The sequence below is a fragment of the Bufo gargarizans genome, chromosome 9, assembly GCF_014858855.1.
Source record: "Bufo gargarizans isolate SCDJY-AF-19 chromosome 9, ASM1485885v1, whole genome shotgun sequence".
In the NCBI taxonomy this organism is placed as follows: domain Eukaryota; kingdom Metazoa; phylum Chordata; class Amphibia; order Anura; family Bufonidae; genus Bufo; species Bufo gargarizans.
In genome coordinates this window covers 175,607,774-175,620,971 of record NC_058088.1, presented here as the reverse complement: position 1 = coordinate 175,620,971, position 13,198 = coordinate 175,607,774, and positions in this window count along the sequence as shown.

Genomic DNA, 13,198 nt, shown 5'->3' with positions numbered 1-13,198 from the left:
CAGGATGCTTAGATGACAGAAAGGAACCTCATTTTCTAGAGTAGAGAAGGTAGACGCTATTCACCAGATATGTAATCTTGATGGAGATGCTTGGGAACCTTTTCTACGAGCCAGAGCAGAGTCCCTAAGTAAGGCTTGGTTCACACATGGGTCCCTATTCCGTTCTTCCGCTCCTATGATGGAGGTGGCAGAGTAGTTACGTGAGCAGTGGTGCCCAACATGTATGATTTACTATAATGAGGAACATCAGGTTTTCCCTCATGGTGTCCATGATTTTACCAGACAAAAGAAACCTATGCAGATACAAGGAGAGCATACCTACCCCATACCTTTCGCATGGACTGATTTCAACCTAAGACCCCAGGGCAATGCTGACCACAGTGCCCCCCTTTACTGTCATCTCTTCCAGTCTGGCAATGTCACAGGGATCCTGTAATTCTGTTCAACGGATTTCACGGAAGGAGTACGGCCTAGACTAGGTTGCTTGCTGATGGTTTCCACATCAGAAATGAATGATTTCTGGATTTTAGTGTTATGATAATGAGCTTTTACATTATTTTCTGATCAAGTGGACAAACTTACAATACAGATAGATTTTTTACCAGTTCTGTCTCATTCTACGGGGTTACAGTCAAGTCAAGCATTTTTGCTTTATCTAAGAAGGTCGCACCGAATTTCCATGGATACAGTTTACGTACTCTGGACCCTGGTGAGCCTCACTCTTGCCATGACCTCAGCGTTCATTCCAGATGCTTATAGATTAGATGTCTCCAGAGCAGTATGTGTGGGTTTTACACAGATTCATGGAACAAAACTGAAGAAATACATACAGTATATACAGTGGATATAAAAAGTCTGCACACCCCTGTTAAAATGTCAGGTTTCTGTGATGTAAAAAAAAGAGACAAAGATAAATAATTTCAGAACTTTTTCCACCTTTAATGTGACATATAAACTGTACAACTCACTTAAAAAACAAACTGAAATCTTTTAGGTGAAGGGAAGAAAAATAAATAAATAATAATATTATGGTTGCATAACTGTCCACACCCTGAAACTAATACTTTGTTATAGCGCCTTTTGATTTTATTACAGTACTCAGTCTTTTTGGGTAGGAGTCTATCAGCATGGCACATTTTGACTTGGCAAGATTTGCCCACTCTTCTTTGCAAAAACACTCCAAATCTGTCAGATTGCGAGGGCATCTCCTGGGCACAGCCCTCTTCAGATCACCCCACAGATTTTCAATCGGATTCAGGTCTGGGCTCTGGCTGGGCCATTTCAAAACTTTAATCTTCTTCTGGTGAAGCCATTCCTTTGTTGATTTGGATGTATGCTTTGGGTCGTTGTCATGCTGAAAGATGAAGTTCCTCTTCATGTTCAGCTTTCTAGCAGAAGCCTGAAGGTTTTGTGCCAATATTGACTGGTATTTGGAACTGTTCATAATTCCCTCTAGCTTAACTAAGGCCCCAGTTCCAGCTGAAGAAAAACAGCCCCTTGGCATGATGCTGCCCCCACCATGCTTCACTGTGGGTATGGTGTTCTTTTGGTGATGTGCAGTGTTGTTTTTGCGCCAAACATATCTTTTGGAATTATGGCTAAAAAGTTCAACCTTGGTTTCATCAGACCATAACACCTTTTCCCACATGCTTTTGGGAGACTTCAGATGTGTTTTTGCAACATGTAGCCTGGCTTGGATGTTTTTCTTCGTAAGAAAAGGCTTTCGTCTTGCCACTCTACCCCAAAGTCCAGACATATGAAGAATACGGGAGATTGTTGTCACATGTACCACACAGCCAGGACTTGCCAGATATTCCTGCAGCTCCTTTAATGTTGCTGTAGGCCATCTTGGTCGCCTCCAAGACCAGTTTTCTTCTCGTCTTTTCATCAATTTTGGAGGGACGTCCAGTTCTTGGTAAAGTCATTGTTGTGCCATATTTTCTTCACTTGATGATGTGGGATGCGACTAAGAACATTTCAGGAAAGACCAACTAGAGCAGCTGAACTTTATTTGGGGTTAATCAGAGGCACTTTACATGATGGCCGGTGTATGCTGACTCCTATTTAACATGATTGTGAATGTGATTGCTTAATTCTGAACACAGCTACATTCCCAGTTATAAGAGGGTGTGCAACTACATTATTTTAGTTTTTTTTTGTTTTCTTTCCTCCACCTAAAAGATTTCAGTTTGTTCAATTGAGTTGTACAGTTTATAGGACACATTAAAGGTTGAAAAAGTTCTGAAATGATTTATCTTTCAAATTTTTTTTACAGCACAGAAACCTGACATTTTAACAGGAGTGTGTAGACTTTTTATATCCACTGTATGTATGTATATATGCACACACATATACTATATGCAAAAAAAAATTTTTTTATTTAAATCATTTAAACGTAAAAAAAATATATAACTTTGATGTGGCTGTAATTGTACTGACCCGCAGGACAAAGGTAACTTTCACTGCCTAGTGAGCACCTTAACTATGAAACCCATAAAACAATGGCGCAATTGCATTTTTTATTCCCAATTCCATCCCATTAATAATAAATTGTAAGTTGTAACACAAAAACACACGTGAACAGAAAAGTCAATAAGGCATGGAAAAAAAAAATACGTTTTTTAAATGGTTAGTCCGTGATGAATGTAAGAAACGAAAATGAGACCTCATATAGGACATGACAATTTCTTTCTAGAAAAGCTAGAACCAGCCCTGTACCTCACATGATCTAGAGATCTCCCCATTCATTGCTTCAATTGCTCTGTTGGATTTATTTTAAGCTCCCTATTACAGCTCATGGGTTTTGCTCTTTCTGCTGCAGTTCTCTCCTTCTCACAGCTCAGGGTATGTATCCTTTCTGCTACAGTTCTCTCCCTATCACAGCTCAGAGAGTGTATCTATTTTTTGCTGTAGCTCTCTTTATGGCCTCATGCACACGACCGTTGTTGTGTTCCGTTCCGCAAAATGGGGTTCCGTTGTTCCGTGATCCGTTTCCGTTTTTGTTTCCGTGTGTCTCCCTTTATTTTTGGAGGATCACCAGACATGAAGGAAAGTAAAAAAAAGTCTAAGTCAAGTTTGCCATGCAAATGATAGGGAAAAAAACGGACGCGGACGCGCAGACGCGGATGACAATCTTGTGTGCCTCCGTGTTTTTTCACGGACCCATTGACTTCAATGGGTCCGCGAACAGTTTTCCGTGAAAAAAATAGGACAGGTTATATTTTTTGGACGAACTGTAACCACGGATCACGGACGCGGATGACAAACGGTGCATTAGCCGAGTTTTCAATGGACCCATTGAAAGTCAATGGGTCCGCAGAAAATCACGAAAAACTGAACAACGGACACGGAATGACACAACGGTCGTGTGCATGAGGCTAACACTCACAGGTTCTAGGGGAAGATAGGGCTGGTGGTAGCTGAAGGACAGAGCTGAGCATGTGTGTCCGCCTCAGCCAGCTGGACGGAAACATAAGGAAAAGAACAAACAACAGGTGGCACTATACAAATAGATTTTACTAAATAACTCAGTGGTTATACAAAATTTGTAATTATTTTTTATTATGAAAGTAATTAAATTGAGGTGCTGATTTGGGACAACCCCTTTAAAGTGACAGATTTTCCAATTCAGATGCCTTCTCACACTGACTTTGGGAGAACACAGATACTCCATCCAACTGTTGTCCATAGTTGGATTTGAACCAAGAGTCTCCAACACTGCATACCACTGAGCCACCAAATTACTAATGGCCTTACCACTGACTTGCTAGGACAGGTGCATGGTATTTTATGCTCCTTAGTTACACATATAACATTAGTATTATTATTATTACTGTGAGGAATATGGATTATCATTTACTGGCAGCCCTTATTTTCATTTGATTTACCCTTTGCATGTACACAGTCAGTGTACATGCAAAATATGTTTTCACCCCCCAGCCATCTGCTGTCAGATAGCAAGGGAGAAAACCCCCCAGGGGTCCAGGCTTTAAGGAGGCCCCAGGTGGATAAAGTCACACCTCTTCCAGCTGACAGGCACCGGGAAGATGTAGCACTTAAACACCCGGCAGGAGGTTTCAGCCCTGGACCAGATCTATCACTTTCCCACAGACATGTTGGCACTGACATTTCATAAGGAATTATGAATCGTCCGTCCATCCCAGGCATAATTCGGTTATCTTTTTGGGATCCTGGGGCAAAGCCAAACATCCACGTGGTACTGGCTTGATGCTAGGATGCCAGGGAAGGGAGATATACATATCTCCCTACAGAAACCAAATAACGGTACCATGTTTGGACTCTACTTGTAGCCGGAACCCAGGCGGATCCGTTGGTCCCAGAACAATCTCCCTGTGACCTGCTGGGCTGGAGCTATGAACCCTAAAGTGTTTTGTGGGTCAGTTGCTGCCAGTCCAGCAGAGAGGGGGGTGGACCACTCCCAAAGACCGGGAGAGGAGGGACCGGCTACCGGTTAAAAGGCTTGTGCAATCAAGCGGGCGTGTCTTTTTCTGAAAGGGGGTCACATCGTGCAAATGTGTTTGGAGAGACCTGGAAACCGCTGACATCAGCGCACCCACGTGACTTCAGCCAAGGACTATTCCACCATCATAATCCCAAGGAAACTTTCATCTACCCGGTAACTGACTTTTGCTCTGCTTAACCCTGTTGTACCTATATCACCTGTATCTGTAACCTCAGACCGCTGTATATATTCCCTGTGTGTGCCCTTAAGGCGATAAAATATATATTTAATCTTGTGCTATTTTGTATCTCGATCACGAATCCCCAAGTCCGTGTTTCGGCCTAGTTATAAGCTACCGCGGGTTGGTTTCTCACTCTATATAATCTTGTTAGCGGACCGGGCTTATATCAAACGAGAAGCTGGTGGCAGATTACCCGGGCTGAGGAGGCGCTGTTTCACGGCGGCAGTGAAAAGGCTCTCTCAGCTTGTTGCCTTTCTGTACCCGCGTGGACAAAAGGTGTCTGTGTAAACTGTACCAAGCTGACCTTACCTGCTCCTCTGGAGGGCGTAACGTCACGCTTTGGTAACAAGTAACCATACTGCTTCTTGTGAGCTCGACGTAGGTGACGTCAAGTGGGCACAAGTTGGAGCTGCTCCAACTCCAGCAGCCATCAACAGCCCGATGTGAGTTTCCAGAGGTTCAGATTCCAAAACTGCGGGCAGAGGACTTTCCCCTACTGGAAAAAGATGGGGACCTGGACACCTTTTGTTGGCATTTGAGACGGCCTGCCATCAGTACCAGCTGCCGGAGGACCAGTGGGTCAGATTCCTCACGCCATGTCTCAGGGGAAAAGCCCTTAAAATCTTCGGGTACCTGCCCAGCGAGACCATCCTGAGCTATGAGGACATAAAGCAGGTGCTGGTAAGGCAGTACAACCTGACCCCTGAGATATACCGGAAAAAACTCTGTAGTTTACAGAGGGGTTCTACCCAGAGCTGGACCAATCACATGCAGGCCCTGCTGAGAGCGGTCAACCAATGGACCACAGGATTGGAGCTCATCGCCACAGAGCAGTTCTTGTGGAATTGCCTGGAGGACCTACAGCAGTACCTCCGCGACCGGAAGCCAAAGGGGGCCTCCTCAACAGCAGCCCTGGCCGATGAATACACCAACAACAGGACTTCAGAGGCCCGGAAAACTGTCGGCTGGAGAGGGGGTAAGACGCATGCTGCACCTGCTACCCCTGCCCCTAGCCCCAAGTGGGCAACAGCCCCTGCAACACTATCCACGTCAGTGGGGGCACCCCGACTGTGCCACCTGTGTAAGCAGCCAGGACACTTCAAAGCCATGTGTCCTCAGTGCCCGAGGGATCCCTCCCAGTCATCAACCCGGAAACCGTCCACCGTGTTTATGTGTGGGTGGGGGTGGTGGGAGGTCCCTTGACAATTTTCAACTGGTCACCGTGGGCCAGGCCGTGGCCATGGGACTTAGAGACACCGGCGCTGAGATGACTCTGGGATGGCCTGAACTGGTGGCACCCCATAATTTATTGCCCGGGAGATCCCTTACTGTCTCCGGGATCGGAGGAGTAGAACCGGCGCTGCCCGTCGGCAAGGTCTATTTGGACTGGGGTGCTGGTCGAGAAGTAAGGGAGGTGGAGGTATCCTCAAATATCCCTGCCAATGTTTTGCTGGGGGCGGACCTGGAGCAGCTTGTGTTTAAGTACGTGGCCGCTGACACCCCGAGGTCCGTTCCCCCAGAATGTGATGTCATGTCCACCCCTGTTGATACTGTTATTGTTCATAACATGCCTGTTGATGGGGATTTGGGGGTGGAGGATGTAATGTGTGCCTCTCCCCTCAAGGGGGAGGGGGTCATTCACGCCAGCTGTGCTGAGGCCCCAGGATGTGGCCAGCAAGCATATTGGGACCTGTTGTCATCAGGTGTGGCTACTAAGGGGACAAGCAGGGGGCAGACAGCTGCGGGGGGGGGGGGGGAGGATGCAAATGAGGTCAGGGCTGTCCCAGGAGAAGTAGGGCTGCCAGGTGAAGCCTCAGTGTAGGGTTCCTCCGCTACTGGGATATCAGAGGGCCAGGTTAGTCCATCTGGACTGGCGACTTGGTCGGAAGCCGAGGGGAAGCAGGCACTACCAGCGGTGGCAGCGGCCATAGCTGCTGTCACGCGTAGTGGGAGTGCTGGGGCCCTAGGTGCCCCTCAGGGGTCTGATGGCTTTCCCCTTCCGACCAAGTGGCTACCGAGTCAGATGGAGGCCAGGAGACAGGTCCCGGGAACCTGACAGAGGACGTAGCAGTCTCGAGTTCCAGGCAGCGTTAGTGGCTGACGCCAGCCTGACCTCTCTCAAGGAGCAAGCGGCACAGCCCCCCTCGGACTCAGACCTTGAGCGGATGGTCTGGGACCAAGAACGGCTATACCGGGACATGGTCCAGCAGGGACCGACAGCTAGTGGTACCCTATCAGTTCAGGACAGAGTTGTTATGGGTTGCGCATGAGATTCCGATGGCTGGACACCTAGGGGTCGCTAAGACAAAGGCCAGATTAGACCAGCATTTCTACTGGCCAAAGATGGGGGCCGATGTGGTTGCCTACTGCCGTTTATGTGACACCTGCCAACGGGTGGGGAAGATGGGGCGGCACCCCAAAGCCCCACTGGTAATGCTGCCCATAATTCAAGAACCTTTCAGGAGGGTGGCTGTGGTTCTGATTTAACCGCTGTCTATTCCCAGCAGCTCCGGGAAACGCTTCAAATTGACGGTAGTAGACTACGCCACCCTTAACCCGGAGGCGGTAGCCTTGTCATCCATTTTGGCCGACAGATTTTCTCCAGAGTGGGCTTTCCCCAGGAAATGCTCACCGACCAGGGGACTCAGTTCATGTCGCAATTGATGGAGTCCCTCTGCAGGCAAACACAGGTGCAACATCTGGTCACCAGCCCATCCCACCCACAGATCAACGGCCTGTGCGAACGGTTTAATGGCACCTTAAAGCAGATGCTTAAGATGTTGCTAGACTCCCACGGGCGTGTCACGGTAGGTAGGATAAGGGAGGGAAACAGAACACGGCAAAGCAAACAAAACAACTGACTAGACCCCAAATGCTAGGGAACAAAGAGGTCACCTCCTAGCAATCCCTAAAACACTTTCGCTAAGCTGCTATGCCCATGTGCATATCTCGATGGTAGATATGCACATGCCTACGTACCTAAGACTATAACACACTGAGCCAAACCCTCAGCTGTAGGAAAGAGGGAAAGAGGCACCCAGCTCCTTCAACAACCAAAGGAGCTTGTAACGCTCCAACAGGTGTGGACCCACTGTGCCACTTACCGGTTTGGCTTTGGGCCAAACTTGGGAGCGGAATCTAAGTGTTCCCCTGGTCTCCACCCTTTATCCCGCTCTAAGATGCTGAAGCTGGTCTTAGCTGCAGGGGAGACACCAGGTCGCTACCGCAAAAGTGGTCTCGGTTAGGTGCTGCACTGGGGATACAGGCAGGTGGAGCGAGCTGTCGCTGGATGGAAGAAGTGCAGCAGCAGAGTCAAATGAAGCAGAGCTGATTTAATGATTAAGCAGAAGTGGAGCTGTTAGAACAGCAGAGCTGGATAGCTCAGGTACAGCAGGTGTAGCAAGCTGAACAGCAGACAGAGGCATGGTCGACAATCCGCATCATACACTTCAGGGCAGCGAGGTACAGGAGGATCAGGCAGAGACGAGGTCAGGATACAGGCTAAGGTCGGAAGCAGGATAACAACACAGGAACCTTTGCTGCTCAGGCATCACAGGAAGGGGGAAGCACCCTTATAAAAGGGGTGCCTGGCTGGGATTGGAGAGAAGGCGGAATCAGGGGCGTACACGCACCCTTAAAGAAACAGGACGTGTGCGGCTCCTACAAGGTGCAACTGAAGGAAAAGCGGGTCTGGAGCCTACAGCGGAGAGGAGGAGCCTTGTGTGCAGTTCGACTGAGGTACATAGCAGGATGTGCTGCACGCTGGCGGCTGCCAACTGCCATTGTTACAGAGCTAGCATCACCCTAGAGGCCTAGTCAAAACAGACACAGAAGGAACGAGGGAAAAGGACTTATCTACAGATCCACCAAACTTCCAGAGCTCGTACAAGGCAGAACTATAATCCGCAAAGGCTTTAGGGAGAGGGAGGAATAAATAGCCTCACCAATTACCTAAAGAGCAACACCTGGGAGGAGGTAGGATTCTGCTCAAAGCCACAACAAAACCAACTGTCAGATCGAGTCACGTGCAGCAACTCTGACAGATCTCCTCAGAACACCCACAGGGCAGGGCGTGACAGTACCCCCCTCTACGGGTGACCTCCGGAGACCCAGGTCCAACTTTATCTGGGTGTGCCCTGTGAAAGGCATTCACAAGGTGGCTAGCATTAACATCGGTAGCCGGAACCCACATTCTTTCCTCGGGACTGTATCATCTCCAATGCACCAGGTACTGAAGGGAACGCCAAAGAACACGTGAGTTGAGAATTCTAGAGATCTGAAACTCCAGATTACCATCAACCAAAACAGGAGTAGGAGGCAAAGGAGATGGTTCCGCAGGTTCCACATATTTCTTCAACAAGGACCTGTAAAACACATTATGGATCTTCCAGGCATGTGGAAGTTCCAGACGAAAAGCCACCGGATTGACAATGGCCGAGATTTTGTAAGGGCCAATAAATCTTGGACCCATTTTTCAAGAGGGTACCTTCAGCTTAATGTTTTTAGTGGACAACCATACCAAATCACCCACACACAGGTCCAGACCAGTCATACGTCTCTTGTCAGCCATCTGTTTATATCTTTCACCCATTTTTTTCAAATTAACTTGAATCTTCCGCCAGATGGATGACAAAGAGGAAGAGAATCTCTCCTCTTCCGGTATCCCAGAAGATTTGGTCCCAGAAAAAGTACCAAACTGAGGGTGAAAACCATATGCGCCAAAAAATGGTGACTTATCAGTTGACTTCTGCCTACGGTTATTCAAGGGAAACTCAAGACAAGAACGAGGACCACTCATCCTGATTCTCAGCGACAAAACACCTTAAATAGGTCTCCAGGTTTTGGTTAGTGCGCTCAGTTTGACCATTCGACTGAGGATGAAAAGCTGAAGAGAAATACAACTGAATACCCAGACGAGAACAAAACGCCCTCCAAAACCTGGAAACAAATTGTGTCCCCCTATCAGACACCACATCAGAGGGAATGCCATGTAAGAGTTTTCGCATCGGGCAAACCTGATAATGGTACAAAGTGAGCCATCTTGCTGAAGCGGTCCACTACCACCAAAATCACAGTTTTCCCAGAGGAACTCGGCAAATCAGTAATGAAGTCCATGGACAAATGTGTCCAAGGACGAGATGGGATGGACAAAGGAAGAAGAGATCCTGATGGCCGAGTGTGAGCCACCTTCGCTCGTGCACAGGTCTCACAAGCTGCTACATAACCTCAACACCTTTACGCAACCCTTGCCACCAGAAATAAGATCTATAGTGGATCTACTTCCAAGATGTCCTGCAAGGACAGTATCATGATGTTCCTTGAACACCTTGTATCGCAGTTCAGAAGGAACAAACAACTTGCCTGGAGGACAAGAATCAGGTGCCTCCTCTTGAGCCCCCAACACTTCCGTCTCCAGCTCGGGGTAAAGAGCGGAAACCACCACCGCATCAGCCAAAATCGAAGCAGGGTCCTCCGAATCCCCCCCCCCCCAGGAAAGCTATGTGACAACGCATCCACTTTGACCTTTTTAACCCCAGGGCGATAGGTGACCACAAAATTGAACCTGGTAAAAAACAATGACCATCAAGCCTGCCTAGGATTTAAACGCTTTGCAGATTGCAGGTAAACCAGATTCTTATGGTCAGTAAATACCGTAATCGGATGAGTATCCCCTTCTAGCCAATGACGCCACTCTTCAAAGGCCAATTTGATGGCCAATAACTCCCTATTCCCAACATCATAATTTCTTTTGGCGGCCGAGAGTTTCTTGGAGAAAAAAGCACATGTGAGCCATTTTCTAGGAGAGGGACCCTGCGACAAGACTGCTCTGACTCCCACTTCTAACGTGCCAACCTCCACAATAAAGGGTTGAGATACATCAGGTTGCATCAGAATGGGAGCAGAAGCAAAACATTTCTTAATAGCAGAAAAAGCCTGTAATGCCTCATCCGACCAGACAGAGAAGACAGTGCCCTTGCTAGTCATATCTGTCAAAGGTTTGACAATGGTGGAATAATTCAGGATGAATTTTCTGTAGTAATTAGTAAATCCTAAAAACTGCATAAGGGCTTTCTGATTCTCCGGCCGGTCCCATTTCAGTACCGAGTGGACTTTTTCGGGATCCATACGAAAACCGGAGGCAGAAAGCAAGTACCCCAAAAACGGAAGCTCCTGAACAGCAAACACACATTTTTCCAACTTAGCATACAATTTATTCTCCCGAAAGATCAATAACACTTGTCTCAAATGATCCTGATGAGTCTTCATATCGGGTGAGTAGATTAGTATGTCATCGAGGTAAATACCAATGAACCTCCCCACCAAATGATGAAAAATGTCATTGATAAAGTGCTAAAAGACTGCTGGAGCATAAGTTAAACCAAAGGGCATGACTAGGTTCTCGAAATGACCCTCGGGGGTATAGAAGGCTGTTTTCCATTCATCTCCTTCCCTTATTCTGATCAGATTATGAGCTCCTCTTAAATCCAACTTAGGAAACACCTTGGCACCAACAATCTGATCAAATAAATTCGAAATCAAGGGAAGGGGATAAGGATCACGGACAGTAATAAGATTCAGTTCCCGGAAATCTAGGCACGGTCTAAGGGATCCGTCCTTCTTCTTTACAAAAAAGAAGCCAGCGGCCATAGGAGACTTAGATGGTCTAATATGTCCCTTTGCCAAACTCTCGATAATATACTCCCGCATAGCTACTCTTTCGGGTTAAGAAAGATTATATAACCGAGATTTGGGCAATAAAATTGACCGGACAATCATACTCTCGGTGAGGGGGAAACTCCTGAGCTCCACCCTCCGAGAATACGTCCGAAAAATCGGAAAGAAACTGAGGCAACACCTTAGTGGACACCCCCGAAATAGAGGCATTAAGACAGTTGTTCATACAAAATTCACTTCAATTACTGATTTGTCTTGTTGGTAGAGTTATGTTTTATCAACCATAGTAAACCCAGAACCATCAAAGCAGGTAAACCTTTCATAACAAAACAAGAAATTAACTCAACATGAGAATCACCCATCCTCAAATGAATATCCTAAACAATATGAGTTAGACATCTTTGCGAGAGGGGGGCGGAATCTATAGCAAACACTGGTATCTCTTTGGGTAATGCGCTAGTTTTAAAACCATGACTTTTAAGAAATTTAAAATCAATAAGATTAACCCCTGCGCCACTGTCAACAAATACCTTTAACTCAAAATTTCCAGAGTCTAGCGCCACCATGGCAGGCAGGAGGAATCGGGTACTGCAGGTAGGATACGAATATGCCTGCTCTGATTTCCCATTCACACTACCAAAATTAAGAGTTTTTTTTTTTCTTTGAAGGAATCCCCTATTTCTTTTTCATTACCACTTCGAGGTTTAATAAAAGGGCACACATTAACAATATGACCTTCTTTACCACAGAAGTAACACAGTCTATTCAGCTTCCTAAAATTCCTATTACCAGAGCAAGAAGCAACCTGACCCAATTGCATAGGCTCCTCTCCAGCCCCTAATTCAAGTGTCATAGGACCCCGAGGGACAGCACCCCCTGCCCGAGGGGAACCTTGCACCTCTCCCTAAGACGTCTATCAATCCGTACGGCCAAAGATATGGCCGCCTCCAAAGAATCAAGTTTTCAGCACAATCCGACACAGTACGTTTTCCCTGGCACAAGCTGCGCAACTTAGATTCAGCCATAGAGACCCAGTCTGGGTCATCATAAATCAGGCCCAGGGCTCCGAAAAATTCATACACCGACCGGAGGGACTATGAACCGGTCGGTAGAGAAAAAGCCCAAGACTGAGCGTCACCTTTTAGCAGAGAAATAATAATCCCTACTTTTCGGTTTTCGTCTCCAGATAAAATCGGACGCAGACGAGAATGCAATTTACAGGACTCCCTGAACCGAACAAAGTTATAACTTCCTGCGGAAAACCTATCAGGGAGAGCGACCTTAGGTTCCAGGCAGGCCTGGTTTCCCCCGGCAGCGCCAGACGCCAAAGTACTCTGACACCAGCTACCTCCAAAGACAATCCCTGCATGCGATCAACCAAAGTATCAATAGTTTCCATTTTGCAAACAGCAAGGGAAAAACAAAATGACGGTATAGCAGGTTATAATATCACGGTAGGTAAGATAAGGGAAGGAAACAGAACATGGCAAAGCAAACAAAACAACTGTTTAGGCCCCAAATGCTAGGGAACAAAGAGGTCATCTCCTAACAATCCCTAAAACACTTTCCCTAAGCTGCTATGCCCATGTGCAAACCTCGATGGTAGATATGCACATGCCCACGTACCTAAGACTATAACACACTGAACCAAACCCTCAGCTGTAGGGAAGAGGGAAATAAGCACCCAGCTCCTTCAACAATCGAAGGAGCTAGCGTCACCCTAGAGGCCTAGTGAAAACAGATACAGAAGGAACAAGGGAAAAGGACTTATCTAGAGATGTGTTGGAGTAGACGATCCACCGAACTTTCAGAGCTCACAC